Here is a 23573-nt window from a genome sequence, read left to right as displayed (position 1 = left end):
AACACATTGATTGACTTGAAACGACCAGTGGCTGTGGCTTTGTGGGCATTTGAACTTCAAGGCAACGACACATGTTCGTTTCGGGCTTTTGTTTCGGGTTCTCGTTTCGCAGCACCGTGCCATAGCCTCAGGGAAGGTTTAGTGCGTCTGGTGAGTTCAGACGCCCCCCATTTTTTGGCTCTTCGTGCCTGATTGGTCTTCCTCTGGTTGAGCTTCGCAGAATTGGGCATCACGGCCTGATGAAGGGCACATATAATTTTATACAAAAGCCTGAAACCAATGAGAACCAATTTTTCTACCTTTCTACATGTGTCAATAAAGTTTTTTCAAGAGACATTTTTTGCCTTTCTGAGATTGCATTATAGTATATATAGTCCTTTTCAAAGGTACAAACAAGTGTCGTTGGGCAAGGTGGATTGCCCCAAAAAGGACTGTGTTTTTTGATCCTTCACAATATAAAGGATTGTATCCCAGAATCTTTTTATAAAACTTCCCAGTTTAAGGAGCAGGGCAATAATATTTTTTCTTGTTTAGGGGGTGAAACTACTCCGCTTAGGGTGGTACCCCCAACCACACCTAAGCTAAGGAGTTTTTCGACTTCCTACCACAGTTTTGTGCATTGTGGCCCTCTTCTCCGCAGTACATGCAGAGACCCTCTTTGCATCTTCTTGACCTCTCAGCCTCCGTAAGGTGCCCGTGGCCTAGCTGCATAGGCTCCTCAGTCTCCACTGCTGCCGAGCTACAAGCACCTGAAGCCCTGGAGTACATAGGGTACCTGCCCTTTTTATTGTACCTCAAACGTCTATCAATTTTAATAGATAGTGATATAGCCTCATCTAGGTCTTTGGGTTCTGGGTGACTAACCATCACATCAGTGACTGCCTCTGACAACCCATCTAGGTATCTATCCAGGAGTGCATACCACTCCCATCTAGAGGAGACTGTCCACTTCCTGAACTCTGACGCACACTCTTCTGCTGTACTGCGTCCCTGTCTAAGGCTTTTGAGTTTACGTTCAGCCGTGGCGGCACTATCCGGATCATCATAGATGACCGCCATGGCCTTAAAAAACTCCTGGACAGAAGAAAGGGCAGGATGCTCATCAGCCCATAAGCCCAAGTCTGGGAGTCTGCATGCAATAGAGTCTTGATGAAAGTAACCTTCTGAGCCTCGGTTCCCGAGGACACAGGTCTCATCTGAATGTAAGATAACACTCTGTGGCGGAAGTTCTGGAAATCTGCCCTAGCGCCTGAAAACTTCTCAGGAATATTCATTTTAGGCTCACTAGGAGCCGGGGGAGGTAGAACGTTAAGTGGTGGTTGCAGTCTCCGGACAGTCTCAGTCAGCTGAGTAATCTGAGCCTGCTGTGCAGTCACAGTAATCTTCAGCTGTTCTACTTCTGCCCTTATGGTCTGAAGCTGATTTACCACCTCCTCCATCTTACTTCTTTCTGGTTTGTGTTTATGTAATGATTGGTGTCAGCAAGCAAAGATTCTGATTATTGGTGATCTGCAGTATCACCAATAATGCAGATGCTATACCTGATTATATGGTGATCTGCAGAATCACCAATAATGCAAGTATAGCGCGACACAGTACAATCGTAAGCAAAAGGGTGCTTGGTACAATCGAGTATCTCTATAGGGCACAGAGATACAACCTCCAGGCAAGCTGGAACAGCAGACAACAATAATATACAGCATAAATACAAGTCTGTGGAAAAATCCACCACACAGTAATTCCTCAGAGGTGTGGTTACCTCTGAATGGGAACCCCGTGTGTGAGATCCTCCAAAGGACGGAGTGGAGGAATCTCGGCCTCTGGCAGCAAGGGTTTGCTAGTGGCGGTCGTCTCAAAGAGGCAAGCCTCTGATCGAACCCTACAGTGGGAGATGTTCCACTGAAGGGAGAAAGGTCAGACAAATTGAGGTTCGGCAACAGATCAGGCGGCAGCAGTACAGAAACGTGAGACAAGAGAATAGTCGGAAACCAAGCCAATAGTCGATAACGGTACGGGCTGGTGAAGTACAGAATCAGGAAGCAGAAGAGTAGTCAAGACAGGCAGAGAATCATACACGATAAATCAAGACAGTATAATATGTGTATATATTGGCGATAAACCAATATATAACACAATCTCAAATACAAGGCAGACTAGGTCTGAGTGCTGACACAGGGTATCGCAAACACAGACAAAGTGTGACTGAAAAGCACTTCCTTATATACTGCCTGAGAGAGAAGTCTCCACCCCAGGCAGCAACCAATCAGAGCAGGCTAAAATGTCAGCTGACCTCCAGGTAAGCTGACACACTTTCTAAGAGTATAAAGGCATGTCTGGCGCGCGCGCGCACCCCCTAGAGGCAAGGCGGCAGAGCCCTGGTGAGCAGCATGCTGGTGAGTTTGGAGCAGAGCGCTCGGACAGGTTTGCGCAGCGGATGCGGACGAATTTCCGCATCCCGTGTTGGAAGGTCCGCTTGCCGGACTGGAGGCGACCATTTTTCCGCAATCCATCCGGCGTTGCAGATTTTTCGTTACAGTGACCAACCTGGTGAGTCGCAGTGAAGTCACCATCAGCGACTTGATCCCATACGCTTACTTCCTGGCGCGTGCTGTGCGTAGAGTGGTGGATCAAGCTGTGGAGGAGCATAAACAGGAACAGTTACGGGAGGAAGCGTTGTGGGATCAATTCTCATCAGAACCAGATGTTTCTTCAACACCTGTGGCAGCATAGAGGGGGGAGGAGGAGGAGGAGGAAGAGTTGTGTGGGGAAGAGGAGTCAGACTAGGATGATGAGGAAGGTGTTTCTTTGGAGGAGGAGGAGGAGGCGGTGGCAGAAGAACAACCGCAGCAGGCGTCACAGGGGGGCTTGTGCTGCTCAACGTCCTGTGGTATTGTCCGTGGCTGTGGGGAGGAGGAGGACTTACCTGACGTCACTGAGGAAGAGCAAGAGGAAATGAATAGTACGTCTGGATCCAACTTTGTGCAGATGGCGTCTTTCATGCTGTCCAGCCTGTTGAGGGACCGCCATATAAAAAAACTCAAGGGGAATGACAATTACTGGCTGGCCACGCTACTAGACCCTCGGTATAGGCACAAAGTGGCGGACATGTTTCCAAATCACCAGAAAGCAGAAAGGATGCAGCACTTGCAAAACAAGCTGGCAACTATGCTTTACAATGCGTTTTAGGGTGATGTCACAGCACAACACAACAAAGGTACCACTGCCAGTAATCCTTCTCCCATGTCCATGCAGGCAAGGACAGGACGCTACAGCAATCTCATGGTGATGTCGAACATGCGGACATTCTTTAGTCCATTATTTAGGCCTTAGCCCTTTCCGGATCCACCCTCCACCAACGCCTGGACCGGCAGGTAGCCGACTACCTGGCCTTAAGTGTGGATGTAGACACTGTAAGCAGCGATGAACCCTTGGACTACTGGGTGCGCAGGCTTGACCTGTGGCCAGAGCTGTCCCAATTTGCCATCCAACTTCTGTCTTTCCCTGCTTCAAGCGCAGTGTTGCCAACCTTTCACGTTATTTTTTACTGACAAATAAATACAAATTTACTGACAAAAGATTTGTTTTACTGGGAAAAAAATGGGCGTGGTCACGCAACAGAATGTGGGCGTGGTCATGGGTGGGGCCAAATATACATGATTTTAGTATTGCTGCAAAAGGTCTGTCAGGGAAGTTTGAGCTCTGCCATAGTGTTTCCCCCCCTTCCCCCAAAATACATGTAATCTTACAGCATTTCACCAAAAATCCATGTAATCTGGCAGAGGTTCTTCCAAAATACAGATAATATGGCAGTGGTTCACAAAAATAAGATGTAATCTGGCAGCAGCGATTCCCCCAACATACACATAATCTGGCAGCAGTGGTTCCCCAGAAAAAGGTAGCCCCAGGTCTATAGGTGTCCCCAGAATAGGTGGCCAGGGGTATAGATGACCCCAGAACAGGTAGCCAGGGGGAGAGATGTCCCCAGAACAGGTAGCCAGGGGTATATGTGCCCAGTATATGTAGGCAGGGGTACAGGGCCGGTTCTAGACTGGCACATATGAGGGGGCAGTCAAATGGGTAGGGGGCAACATGTTCAAGGAAATTTGCGACGCGCAAAGCGCGCCGCGGCGACGACAGTGGGCATGGCAAGTAAATGCACATAATGAGAAACACCGTTTCCCCACTAAATGCACATAAGAGACAGCGTTTCACCAGTAAATGCACATAAGAGACAGCCTTTCACCAGTAAATGCGCGTAATGACTGACAGCCTTTCACCAGTAAATGCACGTAATGAGAGACAGCTTTTCACCAGTAAATGCACGTAATAAGAGACAGCTTTTCACCAGTAAATGCACATAATAAGAGACAGCTTTTCACCAGTAAATGCACATAATAAGAGACAGCTTTTCACCAGTAAATGCACATTAGAGATGCAGCGAACTTCCAGGCGAACTTTGGTGGTTCGCATTCGCCTAGACAAGGCAAACTTTTGCGGAAGTTCGATTCGCCCCATAATGCACTATGAGGGTCAACTTTGACCCTCTGCATCACAGTCAGCAGGCACATTGTAGCCAATCAGTCTACACTAAGCCCTGGAGCCCCACCCCCCCCCTTGTATAAGGCAGGCTCGCCGGCAATTACACTTACTCGTCTGCCTGCTATTAGACAGACTAGGGCGAGCTGCTGCAGATTGTTCTCCTAGGGAAAGATTAGTTAGGTTCTTGGCTTCTTAGCTTGCTCCTGGCTGATTATTATTGCTTTAATAGCACCCTCAACAGCTCTTTTCAGAGCTAATCCTGTTCTTTTTTTTTTTCTGTGTGTCAAACTGACACTTTTGTTGCATACACAGCCTTGCTAATTCATACTGTGTGTGCCACTGCCAGCAGCCCAGCACATTCAGTGACTACCTGTGTGTGTGACAGGGAGCTGCACATTATACTACACAGTACTGCTTATACCTACTAGTACCTGTTGTGTATACTTAACCCACCTCATCACTGCATATACCTACCTTTGTGTTGAGTGAACCCACCTCACTGCATCTAACTACCTGTTGTGTTGAGTGAACCCAGCTCACTGCATATAACTACCTTTACTGTTGAGTGAAGCCACCTCACTGCATCTAACTACCTGTTGTGTTGAGTGAACCCACCTCACTGCATATAACTACCTTTTGTGTTGAGTGAACCCACCTCACTGCATCTAACTACCTTTACTGTTGAGTGAACCCACCTCACTGCATCTAACTACCTTTACTGTTCAGTGAACCCACCTCACTGCATTTAACTACCTGTTGTGTTGAGTGAACCTACCTCACTGCATGTAGCTACCTTTACTGTTCAGTGAACCCACCTCACTGCATCTAACTACCTTTTGTGTTGAGTGAACCCACCTCACTGCATCTAACTACCTTTACTGTTGAGTGAACCCACCTCACTGCATCTAACTACCTGTTGTGTTGAGTGAACCCAGCTCACTACATCTAACGACCTTTTGTGTTGAGTGAGCCCACCTCACTGCATCTAACTACCTTTACTGTTCAGTGAACCCACCTCACTGCATCTAACTACCTTTTGTGTTGAGTGAACCCACCTCACTGCATATAACTACCTTTACTGTTCAGTGAACCCACCTCACTGCATATACCTACCTTTGTGTTGAGTGAACTCACCTCACTGCATAGCATCCCCCCGAGATGGACAAAATGGACAAAGCAGGTAGAGGAAGAGGTAGAGGCAGACCCAGAGGAAGGCCACCTGGCACCGGCAGGTCTGTGCGAGGTGGTGTTGCTGTGATTTTGTGCGGACCTGGCCCAAAGTACAGTGCTCAGAAGAAGGCACGTGCCATCACTTCCCAAAATTGTGAGGACATGGTTGAGTATTTAACACAGAACACCTCATCTCCCGCAGCCAGTGCCACCAGCGCTAGTGCAAGCACCACATCCGCTGCATTTGGCACTTTGGAGTTATTTGGTGGTGGTGAAATCACTGATTCACAGCCACTACTGCAACAACAACAAGAAGGCGCGGTTACACCACCTCATACGTCTGAGTTAGGTGGTGATAGCATGGATGTAACGTGTGAGGAGGGGGATGATGAAACCACCTGATGTTGGTGCAGTTGTGGAGGTGTCAGGAAAGCGAAGCTGGGTAGGGGGAATATGATGGCGATTATACGGATACGATGTATGTTCCCAATAGAGGAGATGACCAGGGGGACAGTTCAGAAGGGGAGTCAGAGAGGAGTAGGAGGAGACGAGTCCATGATAGAAGCAGAGGGAGCTCATCCTCAGAAACAGCTGGGGGCAGTGTCCGGCGCCATGTATCGACAGCTATGGACACCCAGCCAACATGCCCTTCAACGTCAGCTGCTGACGCCACCATAGCGCCATCACCCCAGGGGGGCTCAGCGGTTTGGAAATGTTTAAACATGTGTGTCTCAGATCGGAGCAAAGCCATCTGTTGTCTCTGCCAGCAAAAATTAAGCCGTGGAAAGGCCAACTCTCACGTAGGAACAAGTGCCTTACGAAGGCACCTGGAGAAAAGGGACACAAAGCTATGGCAAGAACACCTGAGGAAAAGCAGCACCCAAAAGACAAGCCACCCTCCTTCTCCTCTTCCTCCTTCAGGTGCATCATCTTCTTCAGCAACTTTCTCCCTTGCACCTTCACAGCCACCCTCCTCCACATCGACTCTGCCCTTGAGCGGTTCTTTCTCCTCTGCCCACAGCAGTAGCCAGCTGTCCATAAAGGAAGTATTTGAGTGTAAGAAGCAAATGTCTGCCAGTCACCCTCTTGCCCGGCGTCTGACAGCTGACGTGGCGGAACTATTAGCTCGCCAGCTATTACCATACAAGCTGGTGGAGTCAGAGGCTTTCCATAAATTTGTGGCCATTGGGACACCACAGTGGAAGATACCAGGCTGAAATTATTTTTCACAAAAGGCCATACCCAAACTGTACCGTGCAGTTGAGAGGCAAGTGGTGTCATCTATTGTGAAGAGCGCTGGGTCAAGGGTCCACCTGACCACGGATGCCTGGTCTGCCAAGCACGGGCAGGGCCGCTACATTATGTACACAGCCCATTGGGTCAACCTGGTGACCGATGGCAGCAAGCAGGGAGTACGTGGCTGCGCAGCGTACCAACTTGTGACACCTCCACGGTTTGCAGGCAGGCCTCCTGCCACCTCCTCTCCGCCTGCTACATCCTCTTCGCTGTCATCATCCTCCTCCTTGGCTGGTGCCGCGATCTCCTCTCCATCTACACAGCCCCGCACCCCAGGGCCCATGCTGCATGCCAGGTACGATGGTGTCACTCCATCTTAGACATCTCTTGCCTCAAAGCGGAGAGTCACACTGGAGCAGCTCTCCTGATCTGCTCTTAACAAACAGGTGAAGCAATGGCTGACCCCGCACCAGCTGGAGATTGGCAACGTGGTGTGTGACAACGGCAGCAATCTCATTTGCGCGTTGAATTTGGAAAAGCTGACACATGTACCCTGCATGGCACATGTGCTGAATCTGGTCGTGCAAAGATTTGTGTCCAAGTACCCAGGCTTAGAGGACGTCCTGAAGCAGGCCAGGAAGTTGTGTGGGCATTTCAGGCGGTCTTACACGGCCATGGCACGCTTTGCGGACATTCAGCGTAGAAACAACTTGCTGGTGAGACGCCTCATTTGTGATAGTCCGACTCGCTGGAATTCCACCCTGCTCATGTTCTCTCGCCTGCTAGACCAGGAGAAAGCCGTCACCCAGTACCTGTACAATTACAGTAGAAGGACACAATCTGGGAAGATGGGGATGTTGTGGCCCAACAACTGGACACTGATGCGAAATGCATGCAGCATCATGCAGCCCTTTGAGGAGGTGACCAAACTGGTGAGTCGCGCTGAGGGCACCATCAGCGACTTGATCCCCTATGCTTACTTCCTGGTGCGTAGAATGGTGGATACAGCTGTGGAGGAGCGTGAACGAGAACAGTTACAGCAGGAGGAGTCGTGGGAGCAATTTTCATCCGAACCAGATGTTTCCTCAACACCTGCAGCAGCACAGAGGGGGGAGGAGGAGGAAGAAGAGGAGTCGTGTGGGGAAGGAGAGGAGTCAGACTAGGATGATGATGATGATGGGGAAGGTGTTTCTGTGGAGGAGGAAGAGGCGGCGGAAGAAGAACAACCGCAGCAGCCATCACAGGGCGCTTCTGCTGCTCCACATTCCCGTGGTATTGTTTGTGTCTGGGGGGAGGAAGAGGAGTTGCGTGCCATCACTGAGGAAGAGCAAGAGGAGATGGAGAGTACGTCTGCATCCAGCTTTGTGCAGATGGCCGGTTTCATGTTGTCCAGCCTGTTGAGGGACCCCCGTATCAAAAAACTCAAGGGGAATGACCTGTACTGGGTGGCCACGCTACTAGACCCTCGGTACAGGCACAAAGTGGCGGACCTGTTACCAACTCAACAGAAGGCGGAAAGGATGCAGCACTTGCAGAACAAGCTTGCAATGATGCTTTACAATGTGTTTAAGGGTGATGTGAAAGCACAACGCAATCAAGGTACCACTGGCAGTAATCCTCCTCCGCCCAAGTCCACGCAGGCAAGGACAGGACGCTCCAGCGATCTCAGGGTGATGTCGGACATGCAGACATTCTTTAGTCCAACGCCTCGCCATAGCCCTTCCGGATCCACCCTCCACCAACGCCTGGACCGGCAGGTAGCCGACTACCTGGCCTTGAGTGTGGATGTAGACACTGCGAGCAGCGACGATGTACCCTTGAACTACTGGTTGCGCAGGCTTCACCTGTGACCAGAGCTGTCCCAATTTGCCATCCAACTTCTCTCTTGCCCTGCCGCAAGGGTCCTGTCAGAGAGGACCTTCAGTGCAGCTGGAGGCATTGTCACTGAGAAGAGAAGTCACCTAAGTCACAACAGTGTTCAGTACCTGACCTTTATCAAAATGAATGAGGCATGGATCCCGGAGGGCTACTGCCTGACCGAAGACTAAGTCAGTCCCCACACACAGCTTCTCTGCCTGCAGGCCGCTTGCCTTCTCCGCCACCACCAACAGGGTCCAGGACTCTAGACGGATTCCTGAATTTTTAAGGCCGGTGCTAGCAGCGGCCGCTATACTGATTTTTCTGGTGCGTGTACATGCCTGCCTAATTTTTCTGGCTGCACTGCGGGCAGCTGCAACAAAAAAACAAAAGGCATGTACATGTGCCCATCCCCCTTCATGATCATTACCTTGCCGCGGTGAAGGGGCTTGCGTATCACAATGAAGCAATGACCGCCGGCTATATGAGTGTCTCGGGTGGGGGTGGCACACAAAAGATAATAAGGTCGTTGCTTCATTGTGGTCAGACCAAATTTGATCAGCTGGACAGTCACTGTTGTTCTATCATTGAGCTACCACAGCCCAGCGACCATATGGGCTTGAAAACCGCCACAGCCTACACTCTCGCCATGGTGCGCACCAGTCCAGCACGGCCGTCTCTACGCAAACAGCTGTTTGCGGTGCGTTACACAGTGAGTTTGGTGTGTCAGTGTGAAGCAGTACTCTCCCTGATTGATGTATACACATGCAAGATGTTTTAAAGCACTTTAGGCCTGCAATTTAGCATTCAATGTGATTTCTGCCCTTAAAACGCTGCTTTGCGTCAAATCCAGATTTTTCCCCGGGACTTTGGGCATGTATCCCACTCCGCCATGCCCCCCTCCAGGTGTTAGACCCCTTGAAACATGTTTTCCATCACTTTTGTGGCCAGCATAATTTTTTCTATTTTTCAAAGTTCGCCTCCCCATTGAAGTCTATTGCGGTTTGCGAACTTTTCCGCGAACTGAGCCTTCCACGGAAGTTCGCGAACCGAAAATCGGAGGTTCGTGACATCACTAATGCACATAAGAGACAGCTTTTCACCAGTAAATACACATAATAAGAGACAGCTTTTCACCAGTAAATGCACATAATAAGAGACAGCTTTTCACCAGTAAATGCACATAAGAGACAGCTTTTCACCAGTAAATGCACATAATGGCAACCAGCCAGTGTCCTCAGTACATGTAGCTAGCAGATATATGTGCCCAGTATATGTAGCCAGAGGTATATGTCCCCAGTATATGTAGGCAGGGGTATATGTGCCCAGTATATGTAGCCAGAGGTGTATGTCCCCAGTATTTGTAGCCAGGGGTATATGTGCCCAGTATATGTAGGCAGGGGTATATGTCTCCAGTAAATGTAGGCAGAGGTATATGTGCCCAGTATATGTAGGCAGGGGTATATGTGCCCAGTACATGTAGGCAGGGGTATATGTGCCCAGTATATGTAGGCAGGGGTATATGTGCCCAGTATATGTAGCCAGAGGTATATGTCCCAGTATATGTAGTCAAGGTTATATATGTGCCCAGTATATGTAGCCAGAGGTATATGTCCCCAGTATATGTAGGCAGGGGTATAGGTGCCCAGTATATGTAGACAGGGGTATATGTCCCAGTATATGTAGGCAGGTGTACAGGATCTTCTCAAAAAATTAGCATATTGTGATAAAGTTCATTATTTTCTGTAATGTACTGATAAACATTAGACTTTCATATATTTTAGATTAAAATACACACAACTGAAGTAGTTCAAGCCTTTTATTCTTTTAATATTGATGATTTTGGCATACAGCTCATGAAAACCCAAATTTCCTATCTCAAAAAATTAGCATATTTCATCCGACCAATAAAAGAAAAGTGTTTTTAAAACAAAAAAAGTCAACCTTCAAATAATTATGTTCAGTGATGCACTCAATACTTGGTTGGGAATCCTTTTGCAGAAATGACTGTTTCAATGCGGCGTGGCATGGAGGCAATCAGCCTGTGGCACTGCTCAGGTGTTATGGAGGCCCAGGATGCTTCGATAGCGGCCTTAAGCTCATCCAGAGTGTTGGGTCTTGTGTCTCTCAACTTTCTCTTCACAATATCCCACAGATTCTCTATGGGGTTCAGGTCAGGAGAGTTGGCAGGCCAATTGAGCACAGTAATACCATGGTCAGTAAACCATTTAACAGTGGTTTTGGCACTGAGCAGGTGCCAGGTCATGCTGAAAAATGAAATCTTCATCTCCATAAAGCTTTTCAGCAGATAGAAGCATGAAGTGCTCCAATATCTCCTGATAGCTAGCTGCATTGACCCTCCCCTTGATAAAACACAGTGGACCAACACCAGCAGCTGACATGGCACCCCAGACCATCACTGACTGTGGGTACTTGACACTGGACTTCAGGCATTTTGGCATTTCCCTCTCCCCAGTCTTCCTCCAGACTCTGGCATCTTGATTTCCGAATGACATGTAAAAGTTGCTTTCATCCGAAAAAAGTACATTGGACCACTGAGCAACAGTCCAGTGCTGCTTCTCTGTAGCCCAGGTCAGGCGCTTCTGCCGCTGTTTCTGGTTCAAAAGTGGGTTCATGGTTCCATCTGCTGAAAAGCTTTATGGAGCTGAAGATTTCATTTTTCAGCACGACCTGGTACCTGCTCACAGTGCCAAAACCACTGGTAAATGGTTTACTGACCATGGTATTACTGTGCTCAATTGGCCTGCCAACTATCCTGACCTGAACCCCATAGAGAATCTGTGGGATATTGTGAAGAGAAAGTTGAGAGACACAAGACCCAACACTCTGGATGAGCTTAAGGCCGCTATCGAAGCATCCTGGGCCTCCATAACACCTGAGCAGTGCCACAGGCTGATTGCCTCCATGCCACGCCGCATTGAAACAGTCATTTCTGCAAAAGGATTCCCGACCAAGTATTGAGTGCATAACTGAACATAATTATTTGAAGGTTGACTTTTTTTTTTTTTTTTTTTTCAATATATTTTATTGAAGCATTTTTTAAATTTTACAACGGTACAAGTACAAGAAAGATGGGTGACAGTAAGAGGTTGCCTTGTTAGGCTTCAAGGCTGAGCAACATATCAGATAAGGGTACCATCACATATCTAAATAGGTATTCTAATGTCCAATAATGTTCAGGCTGCAGTCGCATATTTAGGATAACATCATAACTATGGATAAAGGTAACACTTCCTTTCCCTTATTTAACCCCCCCTCCCCTTTCCCCCTAATTACAAACACCCCCCCTCTACTAACTTGCTTAAGCTCATCCTTCTCTCCTAGCGGTATTGTGTCCCATGTCCCCGGCATGGGTTTGCAGAGGACCTCAGTGCGCTGTAACCTGCTCAGGTCTAGTAGGCAGCGCTAGCCTGCCCAAGTTGCCTAGAAGATCTTCAGTGGCATACCATGCTGTGTATTTAAAGGGTTCCATTAAGGCGATGATTTCTGACCTAGTGAAGATGTATGAGATGTAAGGTTTCCATCGTTTGAAAAACTTTTTAGAGCACTTTTCCTTATGCATCAGAGTATCTATTTTGGCCATGGCAAAAAGTTCAGCTAGTTCCGCTTTAAGATCCCAGATGGTAGGTATAGTAGGATAGATCCAGCGGTTAAGTATTGATTTCCGTGCAGCTGCCATGCAGACATGTACTAGATCCGATGGGATTTTGGATCTATCTGTAGTGCTGGGAGTTGTCGCAGCGTAATTGAAGAGGCAGAGCATAGGGTCCAATGTTAATTTCTTGTGGCTCATAAGATTGATGAACTTTATAACTGAAGACCAAAATTTCTGTATTCTGGGGCACATCCAGATGCAATGTATCAGGTTTGCTTGAGGAAGCTTGCATTTCGGGCACTGCGGTAGATAGTCAGCTGGAGGGACTTTATATTTGATGTCGAAGGCATATTTGGCACGGTGGATGAAGAGTAGATGGGACTCTCTCCAAGTTTCATTAGTTATGAGGCTCCTGAGTTTGTTGTTGCCCTCGATAATATTCTCTTCTATTTGAGTTCCGGGAAAGTGTCTATTCCAGTATTGTAGGTTTTGTTTGATGTGATTCTTGGTTTGTAGCAGTAGAAGTGTTCGCTGTGTAGCTGAAAGTGACACGTCCCCACTCTTTGGCTTGATAAAGATATCAAAGGGAGAAATTTTAGCTATGTGTGAGGAAACGCGGAAAAGCCGCCGTCTCTCGAGGTGAGGCGGCTGTTTCCGCGTCCAGCATGGCGTCACAACGCGGAAAAAACGCCGCATGCCGCATGGGCAGTGCGGCGGAATCCGCATTGGTAACGGCGGAATCCGCATCAGAGGCGGCCCCCGCACTAGATACATTGCATGACAGTACTGGTGTGGCTGGGACTGATAGTCCACCAGGATTCAGACTTACACGCGCGCGAGCACAGAGGCAGAGTTTAAATAGCAGTTAGAAGGGTGTCGGCTGACCAGCTGGGTCAGCTGACAAATTCCACTGCTCTCATTGGACCAGCAATTAGGGAGGTCCTGGAAAGGTCCTAGAGTATATATACTGCTGGTTGCTCACTTGCTCTTTGTCTGGCATGCGATCACATATGTGGGAGCACCCAGATCCGTAGTCAGATCCTTAAGTGTGCCGGGACCAGCTGGAGCTGTAATCCTACACTTAGCTAGATTCTGTTGATAGCTAAAGTACTAGTTTGATTGTGATTATATGTTATGACTTTTGCCTGCTTTGACTATCCTCCTGAACTCTGATCTTGTACCTCGATATTTCTGATACACTGTTGCCGAACCCCGGCTCGTTCCTTGACTCTGTTTCTGCCTCCTGATTTTGTACCCCGATATATCTGATACCTCGTTGCTGAACCCTGCCTGTACTTTGACTCCGCCTTTGCCTCCTGATCTTGTACTTTATCTGTCCGTGTGTGTACGACCTGGCTTGTCCGACCTCGAGAACCGACCTTACCGTTAGAGGCGGTTCCTCGCTCTGTTAGCGATCCTTCCTCCTGAGGGTCACTTTCAGATATACCTTCCTACTGTCAGTCTGACTCCTCCCGTCTTGGAGAGCAGGTCTGCGGAAGGAATCTGTGCAGTACTCCTTGCTGCATTGAGGCCTTGTCCTCTAAGTGTTACTGTTACACCAAACACTACACTCTACTCAGGTGAACAGAGGTTAGTTTGTATATCGGATTATCGGTGAGACTGCAGATCACTTATAATCTGGTATATATCTGTATTTCCGGTGATACTGCAGATCACCGGTAATCAGATACTCTCTGCGCCCACCGATCGTTACACTATGCTGGCGATCTCATGAATTTGAGATGAGACATAAGATCGGATCTGAGCGTACATCAGAAAGTTTGTGTGAGGGATTTGGTACATATTTTTAATTTCTGAAAAGGGTCTCTAGGTGTGAGTTTCTAGATTTAGCATTTGTCCTAACCTCATTAAACCTTTCTCTTCCCATTTGAGGAACATCCCATGTTGCATACCTGCTGCAAAGCCAGGGGAGCCCCAGAGAGTGATGTATTTAGATATTTTCCATGGCAGGTGGTGCATTTTGCGCAGTTCCCTCCAGGTGAGTATTGTATCACGAAATACAGTGCTATGTCTAATACGGGGGGGCAATTGCGTCCATGAGGCGTGCAAGAGGCCCACCAGGGTCCATGGCTCCGCTACAGCGTTTTCTAGAGGGTAGTTAGAGAACATAGAGGTGGCCGAGATCCAATCCCGGACGTGTCTGGTGAGGCAGGCGATGTTATAGCGCCTTATATCTGGTATCCCCAGCCCTCCAACATCTTTAGGGAGGCAGAGTTTGTTCAGGCGTATTCTAGCTCTCTTCCCTTTCCATAGGAACTGGGAGAAAGTTTTGTTGAGCTGCTGGATATCATGGTGTTTGAGTAATAAAGGGAGGACTTGCATAGGGTAGAGCAATCTGCCGAAGCTCACCATCTTTAGGAGGGCCGCACGGCCCATTAGGTTGAGAGGTAAGTTAGACCATCCTTTGATCTGGCGTATAATTTTTATAATTAGCGGGGAGAGGTTTAATTGATAAAGTGAGTGGGGATCTGGTGCTATTTTTATGCCTAGATAATGGATAGGGCCTTTTGTGATCTGGACCTCCAGGCTGTTATTATATAATGATGACCCCATTCTCGTAAGTGGCATTAATTCGCTTTTGGCTGCGTTTATTTTGTATCCCGACACAGCTCCCACCTGCCGGATTAGGTCTAATAAGATCGGGACTTGCTGAGAGGGTTCATTTAGAAATAGAATGACGTCATCCGCGAAAAGCGCTTGCGTAACCCGTTTGCCACTGATAGTTATGCCTGTATTAGCTTTACTGAGTAATCTAGCTAGGGGTTCTAGTGCGATATTGAATAATAAGGGAGAGAGGGGGCACCCCTAGCGGGTCCCTCTGTAGATGTTAAAGGGGTTGGATATAAAGCCCGGCAAGTGGATTCTTGCTTTGGGCTCGGAGTACATTTGGTTTATCAAATTTAAAAAGGCCCCAGAGAATCCCATTTTGGTTAACATCAGGGTCATCCACTTCCAATGCACTGCGTCAAATGCCTTTTCAGCATCTAAGGTAAGTAGCGCAGCATTTTTATATGTTTGTGGGTAGGCCCTGACGTGTTCCAACACTGTAAGAACCTTTCTGATGTTTGCGACTGCAGAACGCCCCTTTATGAAGCCGCCTTGATTGGGGTGTATTATTTTGGGAACTATGTTGGACAATCTGGTGGCTATTAGTTTAGTTAAAATTTTTATATCTTGGTTAATTAAAGATATTGGTCTGTACGATTCCGGGAGCAGTGGGTCTTTGCCCTTTTTGAGGATGAGTTTGATATAAGCTTCGTTGGCAGTGTTCAGGAAGCCTCCTCCTTGCAGGATTTTATTGTAAAGGCGAGCGAGGACAGGGGCTGTTTCCATTTTTAAGATTTTAAAAAATTCTGCGGGGAGTCCATCAGGGCCGGGCGTTTTATGATTGGATAGCGATTTTATAGTGGTAATGATCTCATTCGGGGTTATAGTTGCATTTAATGTCTCTAAGTCCTGAGGGCTAATCGTGTTTACTTTAGCTTCATGTAGCCATTTGGTAGATTGTTGGTCGCTGCAATCCTGAGGTTTTGAATACAATGATTCATAATAGTCTCGAAATGTGTTTAAAATTTCTTTCGGGTGATGGACCATGGATCCATTTTTATCCCGGATTTGTAGGATGTGGTCGTAATCTGAAGAGCCTCTAGCGATTGCAGCAATCAATTTTCCTGATTTGTTACCATATTTAAAGAAAAAGTGTCGTTTGTTTGATAAGGTTTGCATTTCTCTAAGTGTGCACCACTTGTTCATTTCTGTCTGTTTTTGAAGCCAGTTTGTTTTAGCGGAGGAGGTTGGGGACACCAGATAAGATTGGTACGCCCTGCGTACCCGGGATACTGCCTCTGCATAGGCCATGTTTACTTGTTTTTTCTTATGGGAGATATGGGCTAAAATTTTTCCCCTGAGCACTGCTTTAGCAGTGTCCCAGAACAGGAAAGGGTTGCCAGTATGGGCTGCGTTATCATAGCTATATTCTTCCCACCAATTTTGCATCAGAGTGTGGAATTCATCATCTCCATAGATATAGGAGGGGAATCTCCACAAGATGTCGGAGCCCCGTGGCATTTGGGTCAACATCTGCATTGTGATGGGGGCATGGTCAGATATCAGTATATCATGGATTTCTGCGGTCTGTAACTTTGGGACCAAGGAGTGACCCATAAAGAGATAGTCGATGCGAGAGAAGGAGGAGTGAGGGGGGGAATAAAATGTATATTCCTTATCACAGGGGTGGAGAAATCTCCAAGTATCAGTAAGTTTGAGCGTTTGAGCAAAATTGGCTAGATTTGATGCCCCTCCACTCCTTCTTCTACCATCTTTGGTTTCAGATTTCGTGTCTTCCCTGATATCCATCACTTCGTTCCCTGGGCCGGATTTACCATAAGGCACTGTAGGCACGTGCCTACAGGCGCCTTAGGGGGCAAAAGCGGCTCTCTGAATGTCCCCTACAGTAGCGGCAGAGCGCAATATCAGTCTCCCCGCCCGCCCTCTTGCTTTCAGCGTATCTCTCCTGCAGTCAGCAGCGCACTGTGAGGGTCCCTGGCGGCTACTGTACTCAATCAAGCTGCACGCAGGACGTAACACTGCACTGCACGTCAATTGCATGCAGAGAAGGCATCAGGCAGCTTTATTTATTTTTGACACACTGACGCTCTCGCTCCGAACTTCCGGCTTATCTTCATTGCACAGTGCACACGCTGATTAATTGCTCCTGAGTGACTGAGAGGACAAATGGCCTGGCCAGGTCCGTGAGTCAGTAGAGCAAGTTGCTGAGACCAGTGGGCAGCGTGCTGTACCTTATCCCTGCAAGATCTAAACATCATTCACAGAGATAGAGCTGAGGAAGCTGAGAATGACAGGCAGCAGAAGGTAGATCGGGTTACAGCCTGCATATGGTGTGTGTGTGTGTGTGTGTGTGTGTGTGTGTGTGTGTGTGTGTGTGTGTGTGTGTGTGTGTGCGCGCATGCAGTGTGTGTGTGTGTGTACACAGTATGTGTGTGTGTATAGTGAGTGTGTGTACAGTGTGTGCGTGCGTACAGTGTGTGTGTGTGTGTGTGTGTATAGTGAGAGTGTGTACAGTGTGTGTGTGTGTGTGTGTGTGTGTGTACAGTGTGTGTGTGTGTACAGTGTGTGTGTACAGTTTGTGTGTGTGTATAGTGAGTGTGTGTACAGTGTGTGTGTGTGTGTGTGTATAGTGAGTGTGTGTACAGTGTGTGTGTGTGTGTGTACAGTGTGTGTGTATAGCGTGTTTGAGTGTACAGTGTGTGTGTTTGTGTGCACAGAGTGTGTGTAGTATGTGTGAGTACAGTGTGTGAGTGTACAAAGTGTGTGTAGTGTGTGTGTGTAGTGTGTGTGTGTGTGTGTACGCAAGTTGAATCACACTTTGACAAGAATTTGTTATAACCATTGAGGAACTGTGTGGACAAAAGGAGACTCAGCGCCCTTTCACACTGGCGCAGTGCGGCATTTTACTGCAGCCCAACGCTGGGGCAATGTTAGTATATGGGGGCTTTCATATTGATGCAGTGCGGCACAATGCAACAAAAGTGACATTTGCATTGCATCCCCGACACGAGTGCATACCGATGTTACCTTGCGGTAAGTCTATGGCGTCATGTAAGTTTATGAAGATGCGCATATTTCAAAACGTCCACCGCAAGTTTTGCGCATCGTGCATGTGCTGGAAGCATATTTCTGCACATGCATGCTAAAATATGCTTCTGCACATGTGATCACTTCAGCCACAGGAAGCAATTGTCCCTTCCTGCTTGGATTACTGCGGACTAATGTGGTAATCTCCGGAGACTTCTTTTGCCGGTGCGGTGCAGCCCTCGGGCTACTGCAGAGAGGCAGTGTGAAACTGGCATCAGGGAGAGATTGAATTTACCCATTCATTTGCACAGAAGATACCAAGGACAGCTATTAGCAAATTAGCTTTTTGCAGTGGCCATTCTTAATAGGATCTCGAAGTGTGATACCTGGTACACACAATGCAACTTCCCATCAGACTGACCGTTGAATCGGTTATTTCCAACAGGTCCGATCTGTTTTCGAAATGTTTTTCCGTTCAATTTTCCAATCACTTCTTTACAAAATCGACCAGAAAAACAAACAGAAATTAGATCGGACCTATTGGATGTAATTGATTCAATGGTAAATTGTATTGTGTGTACTAGTGTGTTTTGGGATTTTGGGCAGATTGGCATTGGCTGCTAACGTTGTTTGTGGCAACTATGGATTTTCTATTTTTAATGCCACACTAAATATGTGTTATTGAACAGTGTTTTTAGCCAAGCACAGGAGTTATATTTTTACTTTGTTCTCTTCTCTGGACAGGAGCTGTAGTTCTCCTGTAATTCTCCTTGCAGCTGTTTTCCTCTAATGCTAATCTTCATCTAAGTGCTACAACTAATTATTATCTAAATGCAAAAAGACTCCCTTGTCCCTTTCGAATGGTGCAAGCCCACAGAGTGCAGTGACAGGGGATGTCAGTTTTCGTCAAATCCACCCTGATTGATACCTTCCTTCTCCTCCGTGACTTGCTTTGCTAATGGTGAATATATTTAAAATAAATAGATATAACCTACCTATAGAGTGGCTCTAGATATATAGGCAAGCCTTTTTCTGTTCAGAATAATACCTGCACATCAGAGCCGGGACAAGGTCCTCCAGCACCCAAGGCTGAGACACCAAAGTGCGCCCCTCCATCCCTCCCACCCCAGCCGTCACACACTGATTGCTATTAGACTAAGAGGTGCCACAGGGTCCACAACCTCCCCAACACCTTAATCTCTAGTTATCTGGCTTGCAGTCACTGCCATGTATCCCCTTTTCTTATTTCTTTCTGCTTCAAACACAATTAGGAATGACAGCTGAATGAATTCTGCGCCCCCTCCTACACTGCGCCCTGAGGCTGGAGCCTCTCCAGCCTATGCCTCGGCCCGGCCCTGCTGCACATTGTTGGTGTTCTTTACTTTTGTAAAAGGGGGCGTGATTTTAGGGGTGTGGCCTGTTTAAAGGGTGGAGTTTAGGGCGCTAGAGCTTATGTGCCTATAGGCTCCTGAGCTATAAATCCGGCCCTGTTCGTTCCAGTCTCCTCCCAGTATTAGTTTATCTGTCTTCTCTCGCATTAATTTTGTCATTAGGGATTTATAGAATTTTGTTTTGCCCTCATTAGGGCCATAGACATTATATATGGTGAGATATTCTCCTGGGAGATGCACTCTCACTGCCACACAGCGTCCCATTCCATCTGAGTGGATTAATTCCACTTTCCCTTTAACAGTTTTGCTGATTAAAATCAGGACCCCAGCTTTTTTGCCTACTGCCTCTGAACCCAATGAGTGAGCTACCCACCCTTTTCGCATGAATTTGAATTCCTCAGCCCGCAGGTGAGTTTCCTGCAGCAGTGCTATATCTACTTTAAGTTTTTTAGGTGCCGCAGGATTTTACCTCTCTTGATAGGGGACCTTAAACCCTTGACGTTCCAGGAACATATCTTAACTGTCATGAATCAAGCATGGTAGGCTGTGTATGCTGATGAGTCGTGCATCTTCCAGGCATTCTAAGGGCATGCTATAGAGCAGGAGTACTGCGTCACTAATTATACATACATAGGAGAGAGATGAGCTGTTGTTCCCCATAACAAGATAGAAATGAAAATAAGGGTAGAAAACATATAACATTAACATGGCTCTAGAAGCTGTTAGCAGTAGAAAACTGACTGAATAGGCAAGAACAAAAACAGTGGGATCACCACTTGGTGTATGGACTTCTCTTCTTCCCCACACTTTTGGCAACGTAGCTTCTTCACCCCTCTATTTCCCTAAGTGCACGCAGCAGAAACATGTCAGGTGTACTTTAGCATGTGGTTGCGTGGGAGAACAAAAGAGGGGTTTAAGTCTTGTGAACATTGCTGGAGCTTTAGATCAGGTAAGATCAATTAAGATCAGGGTTGGGTGGAGGTGCCCGTGGAGGTGATTCCGGGAGTGAGGGTCTCCCGTCTAACCTCTTTTCCTGTGAGTGATTGGGAGATCTGCTATCTCTTCGTGGCGGCATGAATACCGTAGAGCGCAGATACTTTTCCGCGTCTTGAGGGTGTTTAAAGATAGTGAAGCGGCCATCCGCGTCTGTTATTCTGAGTGTGGCTGGATAAAGTAAAGCGAATTTAACGCTTCTTTTGACAAGAGCTGAACAGATAGGGATGAAGGCCTGTCTTTTTTGTGAGACCTCCAAGGAGTAGTCGTTAAAGATGCGTAGTTTCACCCCCTGGTATTCTAGCGGATTCTCGGTGGATTTGTACGCTCTAAGGATTTTGGATTTATCCGTAAAGTCTAGGTACTTTACCATGACCATACGTGGCAGAGGTTCTCCCTTGTTTCGTTTCTGCAGACCCACTCTATGGGCTCTTTCTGTCCTGCATTGGTCAGTGATGGAGAGGAGGTTGGGCAGCGTGACTTCGCAGAACTCCTTGAGCTCGTCGGGCTTGACTGACTCCGGGAGGCCTACTATACGTAGGTTGCTACGCCTAGATCTATTTTCTAGATCTTCGATACGTTCATGGAAGATGGCATTCTGTCTGCGAGACTCTTTTAGCTGCTGTGAAGCTTCATAGAGATCATCCTCGCATTGTGAGATGCGCTTCTGCGCCTCCGTTATTTGTTTTGTGTGTGTCTGCAGTTCTTTGGTGATGGCGGTCAGTGACTGTGTGACGGCTGATTCGATAATGGCGTGCAGGTCTGGCATTAGGTATTTCGCCACCTCTTTAGCCATGTGTTTGTACCTTTGTGCTGCAGGGGTTCTTTTGCTCTGCCTCTCTCTCTCTGATTCTTCATCCCATTCCTGTTGCGAGGATTCCTCCGTGGCGTATGTGTCAGGATGGGGCGCCATCTTGCCGCGCACTTGTTGTTCGGAGCCCCGCTCTCGTTCTCCCTTTTTTGCCGCTCCACGCGTCAAATAGCGATCCATCCGGGATCTCTGTGGCTCGGGAAAGGTTATCGGCACCTGGGGTGGTAGATACCAGGTGTCTGTTTGCAGGTTTGGCTGCTGCGTGACGAAGGGTTCAGAGGAGCTCCGCTTCGCTCACCCTTCCATGCGGGCGCCGGAACCGGAAGTCGACTTTTTTTGTTTTAAAAACACTTTTCTTTTATTGGTCGGATGAAATATGCTAATTTTTTTGAGATAGGAAATTTGGGTTTTCATGAGCTGTATGCCAAAATCATCAATATTAAAAGAATAAAAGGCTTGAACTACTTCAGTTGTGTGTATTTGAATCTAAAATATATGAAAGTCTAATGTTTATCAGTACATTACAGAAAATAATGAACTTTATCACAATATGTTAATTTTTTTAGATGATCCTGTATATGTTCCCAGTATATATAGGCAGGGGTATTGTAACCAGGGCTGTGGAGTTGGTCCAAAAATCCACCGACTCCGACTCCGACTCCTCAGATTAGGATTCCACCGACTCCGACTCCTCTAATTTGCATATTACAATTTTGTTGATTAAAAGTATGTAACATGAAATTCGTCTCTTAACTGCCAACGCTTAGGAATTTTACAAAACAACTGAAGTGAGAAGGATATGTAGACTACTATATTTATTTCCTTTAGACTAAAACTAGTCCTTGGTAAGAGTACTTGTAAAAGGTACAAACCGGAACAAAGAACATCTATCAGGCCCTAGGCAATGTAAGTGTGGGTACATGTAAGAATGATGTGCAGGTACTCTGCAGGGGAATGAGGAGATTGTAAACAGACAACACCTCTGTGTTCAATGTGCACTGCATTCTCAGTGGATTCCCTGCAGCTCTGTGGGGAGTGCATATGTAGAGTATAGTACTACTGTGTAACAAAGTAAACCTGAGACAGATGAAATTAAAGTTTTATACATACCTGGGGCTTCCTCCAGCCGCCTTCAGGATAATCAGTCCCTCGTTGTCCTCCTTCACCACCTGGATCTTCTGCTATGAGTCCAGGTACTTGAGCCAGTCGGGCGTAGTGCGCATGCACACACTCCGCCGCCAGGAGCATACTACACCTGTGCAGCACTATTGCGCAGGTGCAGAATGTTCCTGGCTGTGGGAGCGGCATGCGGCCGGACAGCGCTGACTGGCTGAATTACCAGGACTCATAGCAGAAGATCCGGGTGGTGGAGGACAACGAGGGACTGATTAGCCTGAAGGGGGCTGGAGGAAACCCCAGGTATGTATAAAACTTTACTTTTCATCCGTCTCAGTTACCCTTTAATTTGTAGTCACCAAACCAAATTTTAACAACATATCAAATTATTTGATTTTATCAGCAAAGGGAGTGCATACATTTGCATAAATCAGCATCAATGCAGAATTATTTCCATCTCGTTGACCATCTCTATTAGTGACACAGCTACACATCAGGCTTTATTCTTACAGCATAGATGTTATTTAGTATATATAAGAGATTCCTGTGTACACATCATATATACAGTCACAATCAAATATGTATATCTGACCTTAAAAATACGGGGACTGCTTTATTGAAGCAGCACAAGTAACTAATTTTGATTGGTTTATTTCATTTTTGTGGACTAAGCACAGCTATTACTGTATATATACTGTATATATACACTATTTTTAATGACTATTATCTGAGAAATAGAACATTTTATCATATTTTCTATTTTAATTACAGTTACAAATTCATTAGGAGTCGGAGTTGTGCATTTTTCCCCGACTCCGACTCCAGGCACCCAAAATTGCCCGACTCCACGACTCCGACTCCACGACTCCGACTCCACAGCCCTGATTGTAACGATTGTGGAATTCTCTCCGTGATCAGCGCACAAGACGTGCGCTGACACTGTGGAAATCCTCCACAAGCGTATAATTTGCGGGAACCCAGCAAAAGGTGCAATGCACCTGTAGAGGGAAATTCCTGTCGACAGGGGGAGCTGTGGAGTGCAGAGGAACTGCTCCTCTGCCCTGCCACACACGCCAGGCAGGAATTGCATGAAGGGAAGAAACGCAGGGCAAGATAGCCTTGAAAGAGAGTGAGCAAAGGGACAGATTGTATGTGTGTGCACCAAACCAGTCGCCAACCCGCGACGGTGCATACACAACAACAGATATGAAGTAGGAACGCAATCGCA

Source organism: Hyperolius riggenbachi, chromosome 2 (assembly GCF_040937935.1).
Source record: "Hyperolius riggenbachi isolate aHypRig1 chromosome 2, aHypRig1.pri, whole genome shotgun sequence".
Lineage (NCBI taxonomy): Eukaryota > Metazoa > Chordata > Amphibia > Anura > Hyperoliidae > Hyperolius > Hyperolius riggenbachi.
The sequence above is the reverse complement of the archived record's forward strand: the minus strand, read 5'-3'. Positions refer to the sequence as shown.